The 12,885-nt window shown below is 35.3% G+C and overlaps 1 pseudogene; it reads left to right on the top strand.

The window, feature by feature from the left end:
* Window positions 1-1,418: 1,418 nt before the first annotated feature.
* LOC144712673 (uncharacterized) lies at window positions 1,419-4,481 on the top strand (annotated as a pseudogene).
* The last annotated feature ends 8,404 nt before the right edge of the window (window positions 4,482-12,885 follow it).

The following is a 12,885-nucleotide window of genomic DNA, read 5'->3' as shown; positions in this document are numbered from 1 at the left end:
TACAGAAACTTCAACGCTGACGCTTGCATCTCCTCCAAGGGTGCCGTTCGCTGCTCTGCGAACAAGGGCTCATGGATTAACCAAGGCCTTTATAGCTCCAGCCTACAGAAGTTGGTGTGGGTGCAGAAGAACCACATGATCTGCAACTACTGCACCGACGCCAAGCGGTTCCCCCAGGGATACCCTACTGAGTGCTACGTTCATTAAGAAAGACCTACTCGAGTGACTATACCGATATCTTTGCATATTATTATACCACCTTTGATTGTCCTGAGTATACGTGGGGTTTTGTAATTGATCATGAATTTGAGGAATTTCGTCATGCATACTTTTGAAAAAACGACTTCATTAGAAACCCATTAACTCTGAAAGAGAATGAAGAATTCATCCTGAATTTTGTTAGCGCTACAGATTTATGAATTGTGATTATCGACATTCCTCTCAAATAAAATGAATATTACGAATATTGTGAATGCTTTTATAAATACCGGAGGAGGTCCTCTAAGTAGGGTCAATACTTGGCCTACATGTAGGCCATTAGTAAATATAGATTTAACATCATAAACTGGCCCTTAAAACACGGTATGTGAGGCTAATGGACCAAGAGGGCGCCAAAAAAGATGCATGATGAAATATATTAATTTCACAGAAATCAAGTTCGGGACTTTGCATGTAGACTGCATTGATGGATGCATACCTTGATTAAAGATCATACTACTGAAAGAGGAATACATTGAGTATTCAAATAATTAGTAAAGAGGTTTCCAAAATCGTCACAAATCACCCAACTGGTCTGGAGCTATCACCAGAAAATTTGGTAAACTTGACCTTTGATAAGGTCCTCGTAAAAGCCAAATATCCGGCGATAGCCTTCTCCAGATTTTTTGCTGATTTCAAGCATCAGAAATAAACATGATGAAAAGTGTATTTCAAGATAGACCAAAATATTGTGAGGCGATAGGTGATCCCTTCGATGTTGAATTTGTTTCTATTTTAACTCACACGGATTTGAATTTCTTTGCATTTGTTATCTTGTAGCTTTCCATTTCTATTCGGTTTCCATTTCATCATACCGAATTTCTTTAAAGATTCCTCGTTTAAAGCGTCATTGCCCCTTAAAATGTTGAAATTTTATAGATACCTGATACTGGTAATATTTTAGATGAAAAGTTAACATTAACTAACTATTAAAATTTATAATGTTTTCAATAGATGTTAAAATAACTGATAAATATACATTAAAATACATTGCTGATATCTGAATGCTTATTATGTGGCGAGTTATGTTTAAAAGATGAAAATATTGATTTCAAAAATATTATTTAGTTGAATTCTTGTCTGTTCGATAATACCTAATTTTGTAAAGTTTAAAGAAAAATGGAAATGTGCAGTCTAAATCGATCAAAATAGGGCATATGATGGCACAGGTATATGGCCTACTATTTTTTATTAACATACTGAAATGATTTTAGTCACTGAAAATACATTGAGAGAGGGCCAATGACCCTCTTCTCGATTGCAATCTTAATTCTCTCTCCATTTTTGCTTTATCTTTTAACTGCGAGTTATTTCTAGATACAAATTTTCAGCAATTAATACGAATAAAAGTTAACACAAAACAGAGAAAATTATCCCTCATATCATTTTCATTAGGTAGAAAAGGCACTACATATTTGTAAATATAAAATTTTAGATTAAGGTTGATATTTAATGATTATAAGTTTTTTGATAAGTTTAAATTTAAATACTATTATATATTGCTTATTTTTAATTTGTTGACATCTTGGCATCAACCTCTGCATATATACCAATACAAATATTTATAATATACTCCATAAGAAAACAAAGATTTTTTATTAGGAGTGCCCTTCAAATACGAATATAAACAACATAGGTCTAAATACTATTGATCATTGTATTATAATCTCACCCATTGCCTCTATTCAAGACCTTTATCATAAACAACACACAGGAATAGTCGCTATTAACTTTTATTTCAATAAACTTAAATCAGACATTTAATAATGATTGAATTCAAGGCCACATAATATCCATAAATTTTTTTTGAAGAAAATATGACAATACAGTACACTAAGATAATCTAGTTCTCTGATAAAAGAAAGGGTAATTCTTAAGTTTAGTTTACTTTATGTTATAAGTTGTCAGGAATTAATAGTTGAGGTCGATGAAAACTCATAATGTACCAAATAAGTGCAACATGGACCAAGTAAAATATGTCTTTTATATGAAAACATACAAGTTACACAATATAAGGTATAATATAAGAAGACTGAAGGTCACAGATTCAAAATATCTAAAACTGCGTCCATATATTTATTATTTTTTTGATTCTCAGATATTTCTCTTATGTAAAGCCAGTAAAACTTCATGGGAAAACATTTTAACTAAAGAAATAGAGAAAACAAAGAGACGGGAAAAAGCATGACACATCTTAGTTTTAATTTTGATATCTTTCTAAATAAAATACTTGACTTGTCAGAAGTAAGAGAGAGATAGAGGATTTTTGAAATCAAGATTTGAAATTGCAGTCATATTTCAACTCTATTAAGTGTAAACACTTAGATGCATCAATGGACATTTTTAAACTATGAACTAGGGTTAAATATATATTTTAAAGAATTTTTATAATTTTCCTTATGAGGGAAGATCGAACAAGGGTTGGATCAACAAAGAAAAAATATTCAAAATATGAGCATGTCAATAAATTTATTGTATAATTTTTAGAATTTATATTGCTTATTTTAATGATATTATGTGGTTGATTATAGGAATTATTATGAGCATTTCATAGCATATATTATTATAATCGAAGAATGAATAAGATATCAAAGTTCATTTTTCAGGAAAGTTAAGAAGACAGCTTGAAAAAATATGATACACTTTGAGAAAGGTGATTGCAAGTAGTTTTTTAGGCTTAAACGATTGAAATTTATAATTCAAATGGTTTTTCATGAATTAAGGCCACATTGCCTAAATAGCCATATATTTCAATAATTTATGGCATATTTGGAAATATCAAAACGAAAGAAAATGACGTTTTCTTCTCACCTCTATTCTTGAAAAAATGACCTCTTGTTCTCACTATTGGGTTGTCCAAACGATATATCGGCTTGGTTTCGTCCTTGGTTTGGGGTGAAGCCAAGCCGATAGATGCATAAGATAGGCGAATGAAGCGACCACCCTCAAAAAAACCGTAGTGTGTGCGCGGTACATGTAGTTTTGAAGCTGGGAAATGCAAGTTTTATTGAGGATTGGAGAGGAAAAGCTGAAGAACGGAATAGATTTAGGAGTCTTTGTGCGAGCCGTATGCGGTGAGAGTCGCACCTATGGTAACGAGGGGGGTTCGCATCTTGTTTAGTATGGTCTTTGGGCCTACCCACCCTATTTGTTCCATGATCTATGGGTCTAATGTAGCTACCCACTTCGATCAATTAGCCAAAATTTTGGCCGCATACGAAATCACTGGTGCTCGATCTAGTGGTATTTTTATTGGGATTCTATCTATCGCTGTAGGGTTCCTATTCAAGATCGCTGCAGTTCCTCTTCGGGCAGCTGTAGGACAGACGGCCGCCTATAGATGGTAGGGTAGGATGGGTGGTACTGTTCAGATTGCGGCTAATCTTCCTAACTGTGAGCGGGTTGGACTTAGAGCGCGTGAAACTCATCACTACCTCGTAAGGGCGTTGAGACCATAGTATGTTACACAAAAGCGCCGCTTTTTCTGGAAGTCACATAGCTGCCCGACTAGAAGAGCCACTCACTCTGAAGTGTTGTCACACAAGATAAGCACGCCGCCCGCCAGCTGGCGGCCAAATCTAAGTTATCTTCCGGTCAACTGTCCACCCAGTCAAGTACATAAAACACAGTGGAATCACGCAACGCACACAGTTGGTGTGCTTCCTGCCCACGATGAAAGAAAGAAAAGCGACAAGGCGCGAGTTTACAAGCGGGAGCGACGGAGCAAAGTGAAAGGATAAAAAGAATATAAATACAAAAAATTTGACTATTTGCTAGGGAGCTGATTACCCAAGAAATCCCTGGGAAAAAAATCAAAGATATCTCGGTAACGAAAACTAAAGGAGGCTGTATTGGCGAGATCCAATAGTGAACTACTGCCCGAAAGAAAAACCGCCTGGAAGTCCGAGGACCTTTAGTTCCATACCCTATCCCAAACCAGCAGCCTTCGCGCCAAGCGACGACTGCATTTGTCCCTTTCCTTTATTCCATTTAGCCTAGCCTACTTCTTTGTTACAAATAGACTAAGGCACGCTGACTAAGGCATTGCGGTGGTTCGTATGCCTACCTTACTTACCCGCTGAAAAGGTTCTGATAATAATTTAGTTTTTGGGTTTATTTCATTCAGTTCTTTACTTTGTTTGTTTCAGAACTGATTAGCATCACCTGGCATCATGATTTACTTCGTTTATTTCATAATGTTTCTTTGACTTTGTAACGTTCTTTGACTTCGCTCCGTCGCGTCTGCTCTTAAATTTGCACCTCAGTTCTGCTCCCACTCGCTCATCTTCATCTTCATCTTCACCGCTTCCGCGCCTTTCTTAAAGAATTCCGGCTCGGCCTGGAAAAGCTCTGGCAACAACAGAAAGGAAAGGTGTCCATGTAGCTGCTGCGCCCGTCTACTGAGCAGCATGTTCGACATCTACTACAAAAAAGATAGAATCCACTTCAGTTCTTCGTGTCCTCAGAACCTCTGGTAGGCAGCGTGTGGAATGGCCGAGAGAGGACGGACCTTTTTTGGATATATAATCTAAGTTGAGAGTAGAGTTATAGGAACAGCCGTCTGGTGGAAAGCAACTTTCACGTTCGGTTTAGAGAGCACTTTTTCGTTTCATCATTCCTTAGGAACCAAAAAATGGTTCCCCTTTTGGGTGAATTCCCCAGTGGTGAATTAACCACTTTTTGGGCTCTATCTATTCCATCTCTCGATCCCCGAAGAAAACCCCCCTCTCCATCGAACTCCATACCTCTTTTGACTATATTGCAAATATATCACGTGTATTTCTTTCTATTGCACCTAAAATCTCTATTTTTGAAAATATATCACGTGTTTCTATTGTTGGTTCCTATGGAGGTACATTGCAGCAAATCTTCTTTTTCAGTAGCATTGCTTCTATGATCTTAGGAGCACTGGCTGCCATGGCCCAAACGAAAGTCAAAAGATCTCTAGCTCATAGTTCAATTTGACATGTAGGTTATATTCATACTATTTTATCATGTGGAACCAAAGAGGGAATATCACTACTAATTGGTATCTTTATTTATGCATCAATGACGATAGATGCATTCGCCATAGTTTCAGCATTACGGTAAACCCGTGTCAAATATATAGCGGATTTGGGCGTTCTAGCCAAAACGAATCCTATTTCGGCTATGACCTTCCCCATTACAATATTCTCAAATGCAGGAATACCCTCGTTCGCCGGCTTTTGTAGCAAATTCTATTTGTTCTTCGCCGCTTTGGGCTGTGGGGCTTACTTCCTAGCCCCAGTGGGAATAGTTACTAGAGTTATAGGTTGTTGGGCGGCTGGAAGGTTGCCATGAGTAAGGTTGGGGGACTGAAGGCTTTTTTCTGTGCACCGGACACGTAGCTTACCGAATCTGTTGCGACACGGATAGGAATGGATACTACGAAAGATAGATTCAAGTCTGATACATCAACCGTCTACTTCCACAATCACTATACGAGATGAACCTGGGTTTGGTGAATTGAAGTTAGCCTCAGCTGTAATAGGACTCCGAGTTACTACGCTTGATCATATACTGAGTCCATCGATAGTTAGAACGACATGAGCCGGGCCAGGCCTCGATTCAGAACGAGAAAGGTTCTGAGAAGCGAAGTTTATGAGTGGGAGTGGAGCAGGAGAGAATAATAACTGATTTTAATCAGAACTGAGGCCCTAAAGCGATGAATATATGAGGCGCGAGGAGCGTTCAGATTAAGATTTAGACGCGACAGAGTGGAGTCAAGATGAATCTGAATCTGATTAGAAGTCAATAAAGATGAAGATGACTCAAGCACAGAGCAAAGAAGTTATCTGAAAAATAAGTTCTGCAAGGTTCAACATGAAAAAAATTCCCCATCTCATTTGGTGCAGAAAACAAATCGACATCTCGATGTGATACAGCCCTTTCCTTTTTTTCTTTGGGAAAGAATGGCGAAGTCCATCCAAACCATCCAATAAAGAATACAGAGGAGAGCAAAGCGCTAGTGGCGCGCAAAGCACATGTAGGGCGTGGAAAAAAAGTGTGGAGGTTCAGCATTATTTACTTTGATTGGCATCACCTTCATCGTAGCCTCAGAACCTCAAAACCTTCGCTTTTTGGGCCCAAAGCAGTGCAGTGTTTCCTGGCAAAATAAAGGATTTGGGGCTTATACATTTTATGAATAGAGAGATAGATCCATCCATCTATCTAAAAAAAGGAACAGCGAAGTCCATCCAAACCGTCCAATAAAGAATACAGAGGAGAGCAATGCGCTAACGGCGTGCAAAGCACATGTAGGGCGCGGAAAAAAAGTGTGGAGGTTCAGCATTATTTACTTTGATTGGCATCACCTTCATCGTAGCCTCAAAACCTCAAAACCTTTGCTTTCTGGGCCCAAAGCAGTGCAGTGTTTCCTGGCCAAATAAAGGATCTGGGGCTTATACATTTTATGAATAGAGAGATAGATCCATCCATCTATCCGGAAAAAAAGAACGGCAAAGTCCATCCAAATCGTCCAATAAAGAATACATAGGAGAGCAAAGCGCTAATGGCGCGCAAAGCACATGTAGGGCGCGGAAAAAAAGTGTGGAGGTTCAGCATTATTTACTTTGATTGGCATCACCTTCATCGTAACCTCAAAACCTCAAAACCTTTGCTTTCTGGGCCCAAAGCAGTGCAGTGTTTCCTGGCCAAATAAAGGATTTGGGGCTTATACATTTTATGAATAGAGAGATAGATCCATCCATCTATCCAAAAAAAAAGAATCGATTTAATTCAACATTTTATTTAAAGGACTCAGAGAATCCCAGGAGTTAAAAATGGGCAATCCTGAGCCAAATCCTTGTTTTGAGAAAAAAGGATAGGTGCAGAGACTCAATGTAAGATGTTCTAACAAATGGAGTTGATTGCATTACGTTGGTATCTGGAATTATTCTTTCTATCTAAGAAAGGCTAACCCTCTATACCAAACACACACATAAATATACTGATATTTCAACTGATTAATCAGGGCCCGAATCCGGAATATTTATTTAAATATTTAATATATCTATAAATAGATAAATTAAATTAAAATTTTTTCAAATTTCAGATTTAAAATTTATTCTGAATTAATTTCAATTTAAAGTAATAGTGGAATATTAAGTAATCAAATCATTCACTTTTGACAGTTATACGTAATTTTAACAGCCGGCACAATAACAATGAAAATGGCTCCTTCTTTAGTCAGATTATATGAAAAAATGCCTGAACCTAAATATGTCATTGCCATGGGGGCCTGTACTATTACGGGAGGGATGTTTAGTACCAATTTCTTATAGTACCGTTCAGGGAGTCGATAAGTTAATTTTAATTGATGTCTATTTGTTGGGTTGCCCGCCTAAACCAGAGGCAGTCATAGATGCCATAACAAAACTTTGTCACAAGATATCTCGAGAAATCTACAAAGATAGCATTGGTTATCAACAAGAAAATTGATGTTTTACTAACAATCATAAATTTAATGTTCAACGCAGTACTCATACTGGAAATCACAATTAAGAATTGCTTTATCAATCATCATCTACTTCAGAAATAACTTCTGAAGAAAGATTTAGATCCAAAAGTTCAATATCTTCACAAAAGTAGTCAATTGAGCAGGTTATTTTTGTTAAGGAGAATCATAAAAAGCTTAAATCTGTATAAATTTTATTGTCAATATGAAAGACTTCTATAAATCCAAATGTGGGAGAGATCAAGAAGGTGCAGAGTCATTTATCTGTTTGGCTAGTCAAGTGTGAGCTTGTTCATAGATCCTTGGGCTTTGATTATCAAGGAATAGAGACTTTACAAATAATACCCGAAGATTGGGATTCCATTGCGGTCATTTTATATGTGTATGGTTACAATTACTTACATTCTCAGTGTGCTTATGATGTAGCACCAGGTGGATTTTTAGCTAGTGTATATCATGATACAAGAATACAGTATGGGGTTGATCAACCGGAGGAAGTATGCATAAAGTTTTTGTCCCAAGGGAAAATCCTATAGTCCCATCCACCTTAGCTCAGTACGATAGGCGAATAGTGATTCCTAAAGAATAACCCAGCTCTTTGCGTTGGATTCTTGTTCTTTTCTCAACGACCTGTCATTTCCTATGACAATAGGGCAGTTAGTTCTATTTCATGATCCCACTCTTCTTGCTCGAAGGAAGGACCTTCTGACTTTTTCCTTTCTCTTTAAAAATGTGGATTGCTAAGCCATTCTCTCTGAAAGATCTCTCTCTCTCTCTCTATCTCTCTCTCTTTCTATGTCTCCTATCTTTCTCAATCTACTAGCTCTCTCCGTCTGATATTCTTAAAAGACTGCTCTCACACTATCTCTGATATTCTAGAAGGAACAGACTCTCTCTCTTTTTTCGGCTATTCATTTTTTAACAACCTAAAACTTTCTGAAATTCTGTTGAACATCCTGATAATTGGTTATAAGTATTCCTGAATGCTCTCCTAATCTCTCTGAATATATTCTTCAACGCTCCACTGATTTCTCTCAAAATCTTCCTTTATGCTCTACTGATATCTCTGAAAATCTTCTATAGTAATGTACTGGTCTGTCTTAAAATATTCATGAACGTCCTACTGATCCTTGATGCATGATTCTAGAATAATTAAGGTGATTTATTGCATTCTTTTTGAAAAGTCAAGAGCTCTCAAGAAGCTACAGATCTGTACCTCATTGATGATTTCAAGATTACTTCTTCTGAACTTGAATATTTGATGTGTCATCCCTCCAAATTTATCATATTCAAGTTCTGAAATTTGTTGGAAAGATTACTCCATCATTAATTGATTCTATAATAATTATTGCATTTTGATTTCACAAAAATTACCATCAGCACAAGTATAACTCTTGATTTTTTTGGAAGTTCAATCAAAATTTTCAATCCTTGATTCAGATTTTACACATGACTCAATACTCAGAAATTATTGATTCTGATTAGGTATTATTCAATCTCAAGAAGCTAATACATTTGCATTTATTTACTGAACTAAAAAAACATTAATCTCTGCAACTATCAACTATTTTCAGGAGCAAATGTTTCTTTGGAACTTCTGACAGTACTAAATGTTTGGCAGTAGAGGACATTACTTATCATTCTTATAATCTATAATTTCCTTCAGTTTCTGATACAATTTTTTTACAGAGATTTACTGCTTTACTAAATTGACTCAAAATGTTTTGCATCTGTTAGTATTGAATAACTATGTAAAACTTTTAAACTGAAGCAAAATAAAATCCTTCTGCAATCTTGTAATGTAGTAACGTTGGGCATTTCTTTATAGGTTTATCCAGATTTTAACTCAAGTATTTTGGGGACAGTTATCCAAGTATACTGACTCAATTTTGTTTCTGCTTGAAATAAAATATTTTGATATAATTTTTTTGAAAAATCATAGGACAACACTAGGATAGATGTGGCACGGAACTACAGTAGCATTTCAAGTCGATGCACAGAGGTTGGGAAGGCCTATCTAAGAGAGTCATAGATAAAGTTTGGTGGCATAGGATCTTTAGAGACCTGTTAACATCGTAAGGAGCACATAATGAGTTAGAGATGCTTGTGGAGAAGACTCAAATATAAGAGCTGAGGATGTCTCCATTCTAGGCATACTTCAGATAATCTTGTGTACTAAAGATGAACTTTTTGGTTTTCTGCTTAGAGATCATCTAAAGTTTTAGTTACCTTTTGCTTGATTACAGGACCAAGTAGCTTAATTCCCAAACCAAGATAAAAAATATGTTTAAGTGAAAAGATAAGTGAATGCTAATCAAGGAATATAAAATTCAACTTAGAAAAAGATAATAGGTGATATTGTCGAAATACAAGTTCAATCCCCTTCTTAGTGTTTTAACTATTACTTGTTACAACATATATATTTAGGATCTATCAAATTAAATAAAATTAACTTAGTTGGTGCTTTGGTAGCGCAAGAAAACGATTGATGTCGAGGGCACGAATTAAATGGAAAAGGGATTGAAAACCATCGACGCTAATTGATAAAAAATGGTTGCAGATATGTGCTGGAAAGTAGTAGAGTGGACCAAGTAATGTGCATAAATATGGCTGGTTATGACAAAAAGTGGATGGAAGATATGCAGATACAAGTGGTAAAGTTAGTGCTGGCATGTGGAGATCTAAAATATAAGCTATCCTTAAAGATTGAAAACTATGAAAAGGGACAAAGAAATCATAATGAAAAATGATGATTAAGCATAAAAACTTCATCGTCACATGCCTAACAGTCGAAGTTATAGTTTTTTCTTTACTACTCTTAATTAGGTTTATTGACCCTTGATTGATTCATTCTTGTAGATCAAGATTGGAACCAAAAAAGATGTTAAATAAGGAAATCATTTCAGTAAACTTAATTGGAAATAATTTATTAGAGAGGTTTTATTAAAAAAGATCAGGGTCTATTTTGACTGTGGATGTATAAAGGATATAACATCAATATTCAACCCTCAAATCCATTCTGAATCATTAGATATCAGTATTTAAATTTGGAGACTGGTGCACCACTGATTACTTGTCTCTACACCTTGATCCTGGTGATGGACTGCCAGTTTGGCAAAGAATCCTCTGATTCCCCAAAATCTGCATTGCAAATCAACATGAAGATTGACATTAAAATCTTCATTTAAATGTGACTTTAACTCTGATACAAACACATATACTTGGAGTTTCCAAATTAACATACATGAATGGTAAAAAAAATCATGCTTTAAATCCCATACTATTACATGTTAAATTTTCCAAAACGTGCCATTTAAGTGTAGAAACATATATCTTCAAGCCTTCATTTGAATCAAATTTCACCAAATGGAACTGACAGTAAATAAAATGAAATATAATTCAGCACATTTAATGTTTTTTTTATACTTTTAGTCAAAACACATTTCATCACATGTACAGGTGTATTATACAAGTTAGGTGTATTTATTAAAATTCAAATTGTGAGTTTTCATTTTACGTGAAATGTATAGGCATCATATAGTGTTTTTTAATGGATTATTTATTTTTAATCTTATACTTCTCATGCAATTGAATCTTTTTGATTGTTAAAATAATCATTGGCCTCAAGAAATGATCAGATGTAATAAAAAAATTGTATTTTAATAGATGACTAAAATAGATAAATAAAATTGAATGCAGCTGGAGAACAGTTAAATAAATTTAAAAAATATTTACTTATGAAACCAGTTTCATTGTGAATATGATTTCACAGAATTATATTAGAAACACACAAATAGAAAATATGAGAATATCATTATAACATGCACATATGATAACTTTGATGAAAAAAATGTGTGAAATATGTGAAATGACTATTATAATTTAAGTGTTATTTGAGGTTATCCGCGTACATTCCATTGTTATAATTTAAAATGTTATGCATGATTTATTAATGAGCATATTACTTTTGTGATTTCACAACCTATATTATTCTAGGTGTGATTTTTTCTATTTATTGACTTCTTAAAACTTGTGAAACACGAGAACAAATACGAATAAGCTACAATCTAATGTAAATATATGTGGCCGGCAAGCCAATCACACATTCCACATCTCGTTCTATGTTCATTAGAAGAACGTATTCATTATAGTGCACGTGTGATGCTTATAATGAAGTCCATGAATATATGATAGGACTTAGTGCATTATGATGAGATCGTAATACGGAGATCACTAGTCTTTAAGCATGTGTTCTAAACATTCCTATTTTAAGGATACGCGAGAAGGACATCATAGTATCCGGATAGAATAGCACTATCTAGCCTCAATCATATGATGAGTATGTCCGTTCTCATAGCCATTAGTGTGGAGACACTAAGGATCGATAATGGGTGCTCTTTAGTGGAAAGGAAATTGAAATTGTTCAAAGGAAAAATTCATGGAGTAAGGGTTCACACTAGCAGCCATGATACAGTCCACCATAATCATTCTTGCCATATGAGCACACTATGATTATGGAATCAATAAATTGATGAAGGTGTGTTTGATCTAAACTAAAATTATACATCCGAGTGTGCAAGCTGCCAGAATCCAATTATGAATTGAAGCAAACATTTTGAAGTTAGAATATGAGTTTTGATAGAGTGATCAAATCACATGTCTTCATTGAGAATGAAGAATGAGCCATGCGAGTATACATGACGAGCAGTGGGAGCAAAAATACAGTCATAATTATCACATTATCTATGTAGAGTACTTTCTACTCATTGAGAATCATGTAGGAATGAAATAATGATTGTCAAATATTTTATCCATGAAGCGATTTTAAAGAAGTAACCTACATATTGAGAATACCAATCAATAGAGATAGGTCAAGAAGGTTATCAATACGTTCTAAATCTATAAACATAGATATCATCACCAAAAGGAGTTTTGGGATGGGAAACTCTGAGAGGGGTTCATTGTGCATTGATAATAAGATTAATCATGCACATCATTCTAAGTGCGAGGCCTAAAGTGCCCTAAGCTCTAATTGTTATGAGCAATAAAACAATATGAGCTATGTTCTTAATGTCTTAAGAAGACAAGAAAACACTTTAGTTTATGGATAAGATGGATCGAAACTCAAGGGCTACATCAAATTAAGTTTC

Source organism: Wolffia australiana, chromosome 15 (assembly GCF_029677425.1).
Source record: "Wolffia australiana isolate 7733 chromosome 15, ASM2967742v1".
NCBI lineage: Eukaryota > Viridiplantae > Streptophyta > Magnoliopsida > Alismatales > Araceae > Wolffia > Wolffia australiana.
Note: the sequence above shows the minus strand (reverse complement) of the source record. Positions and strands in the feature narration are given on the sequence as shown.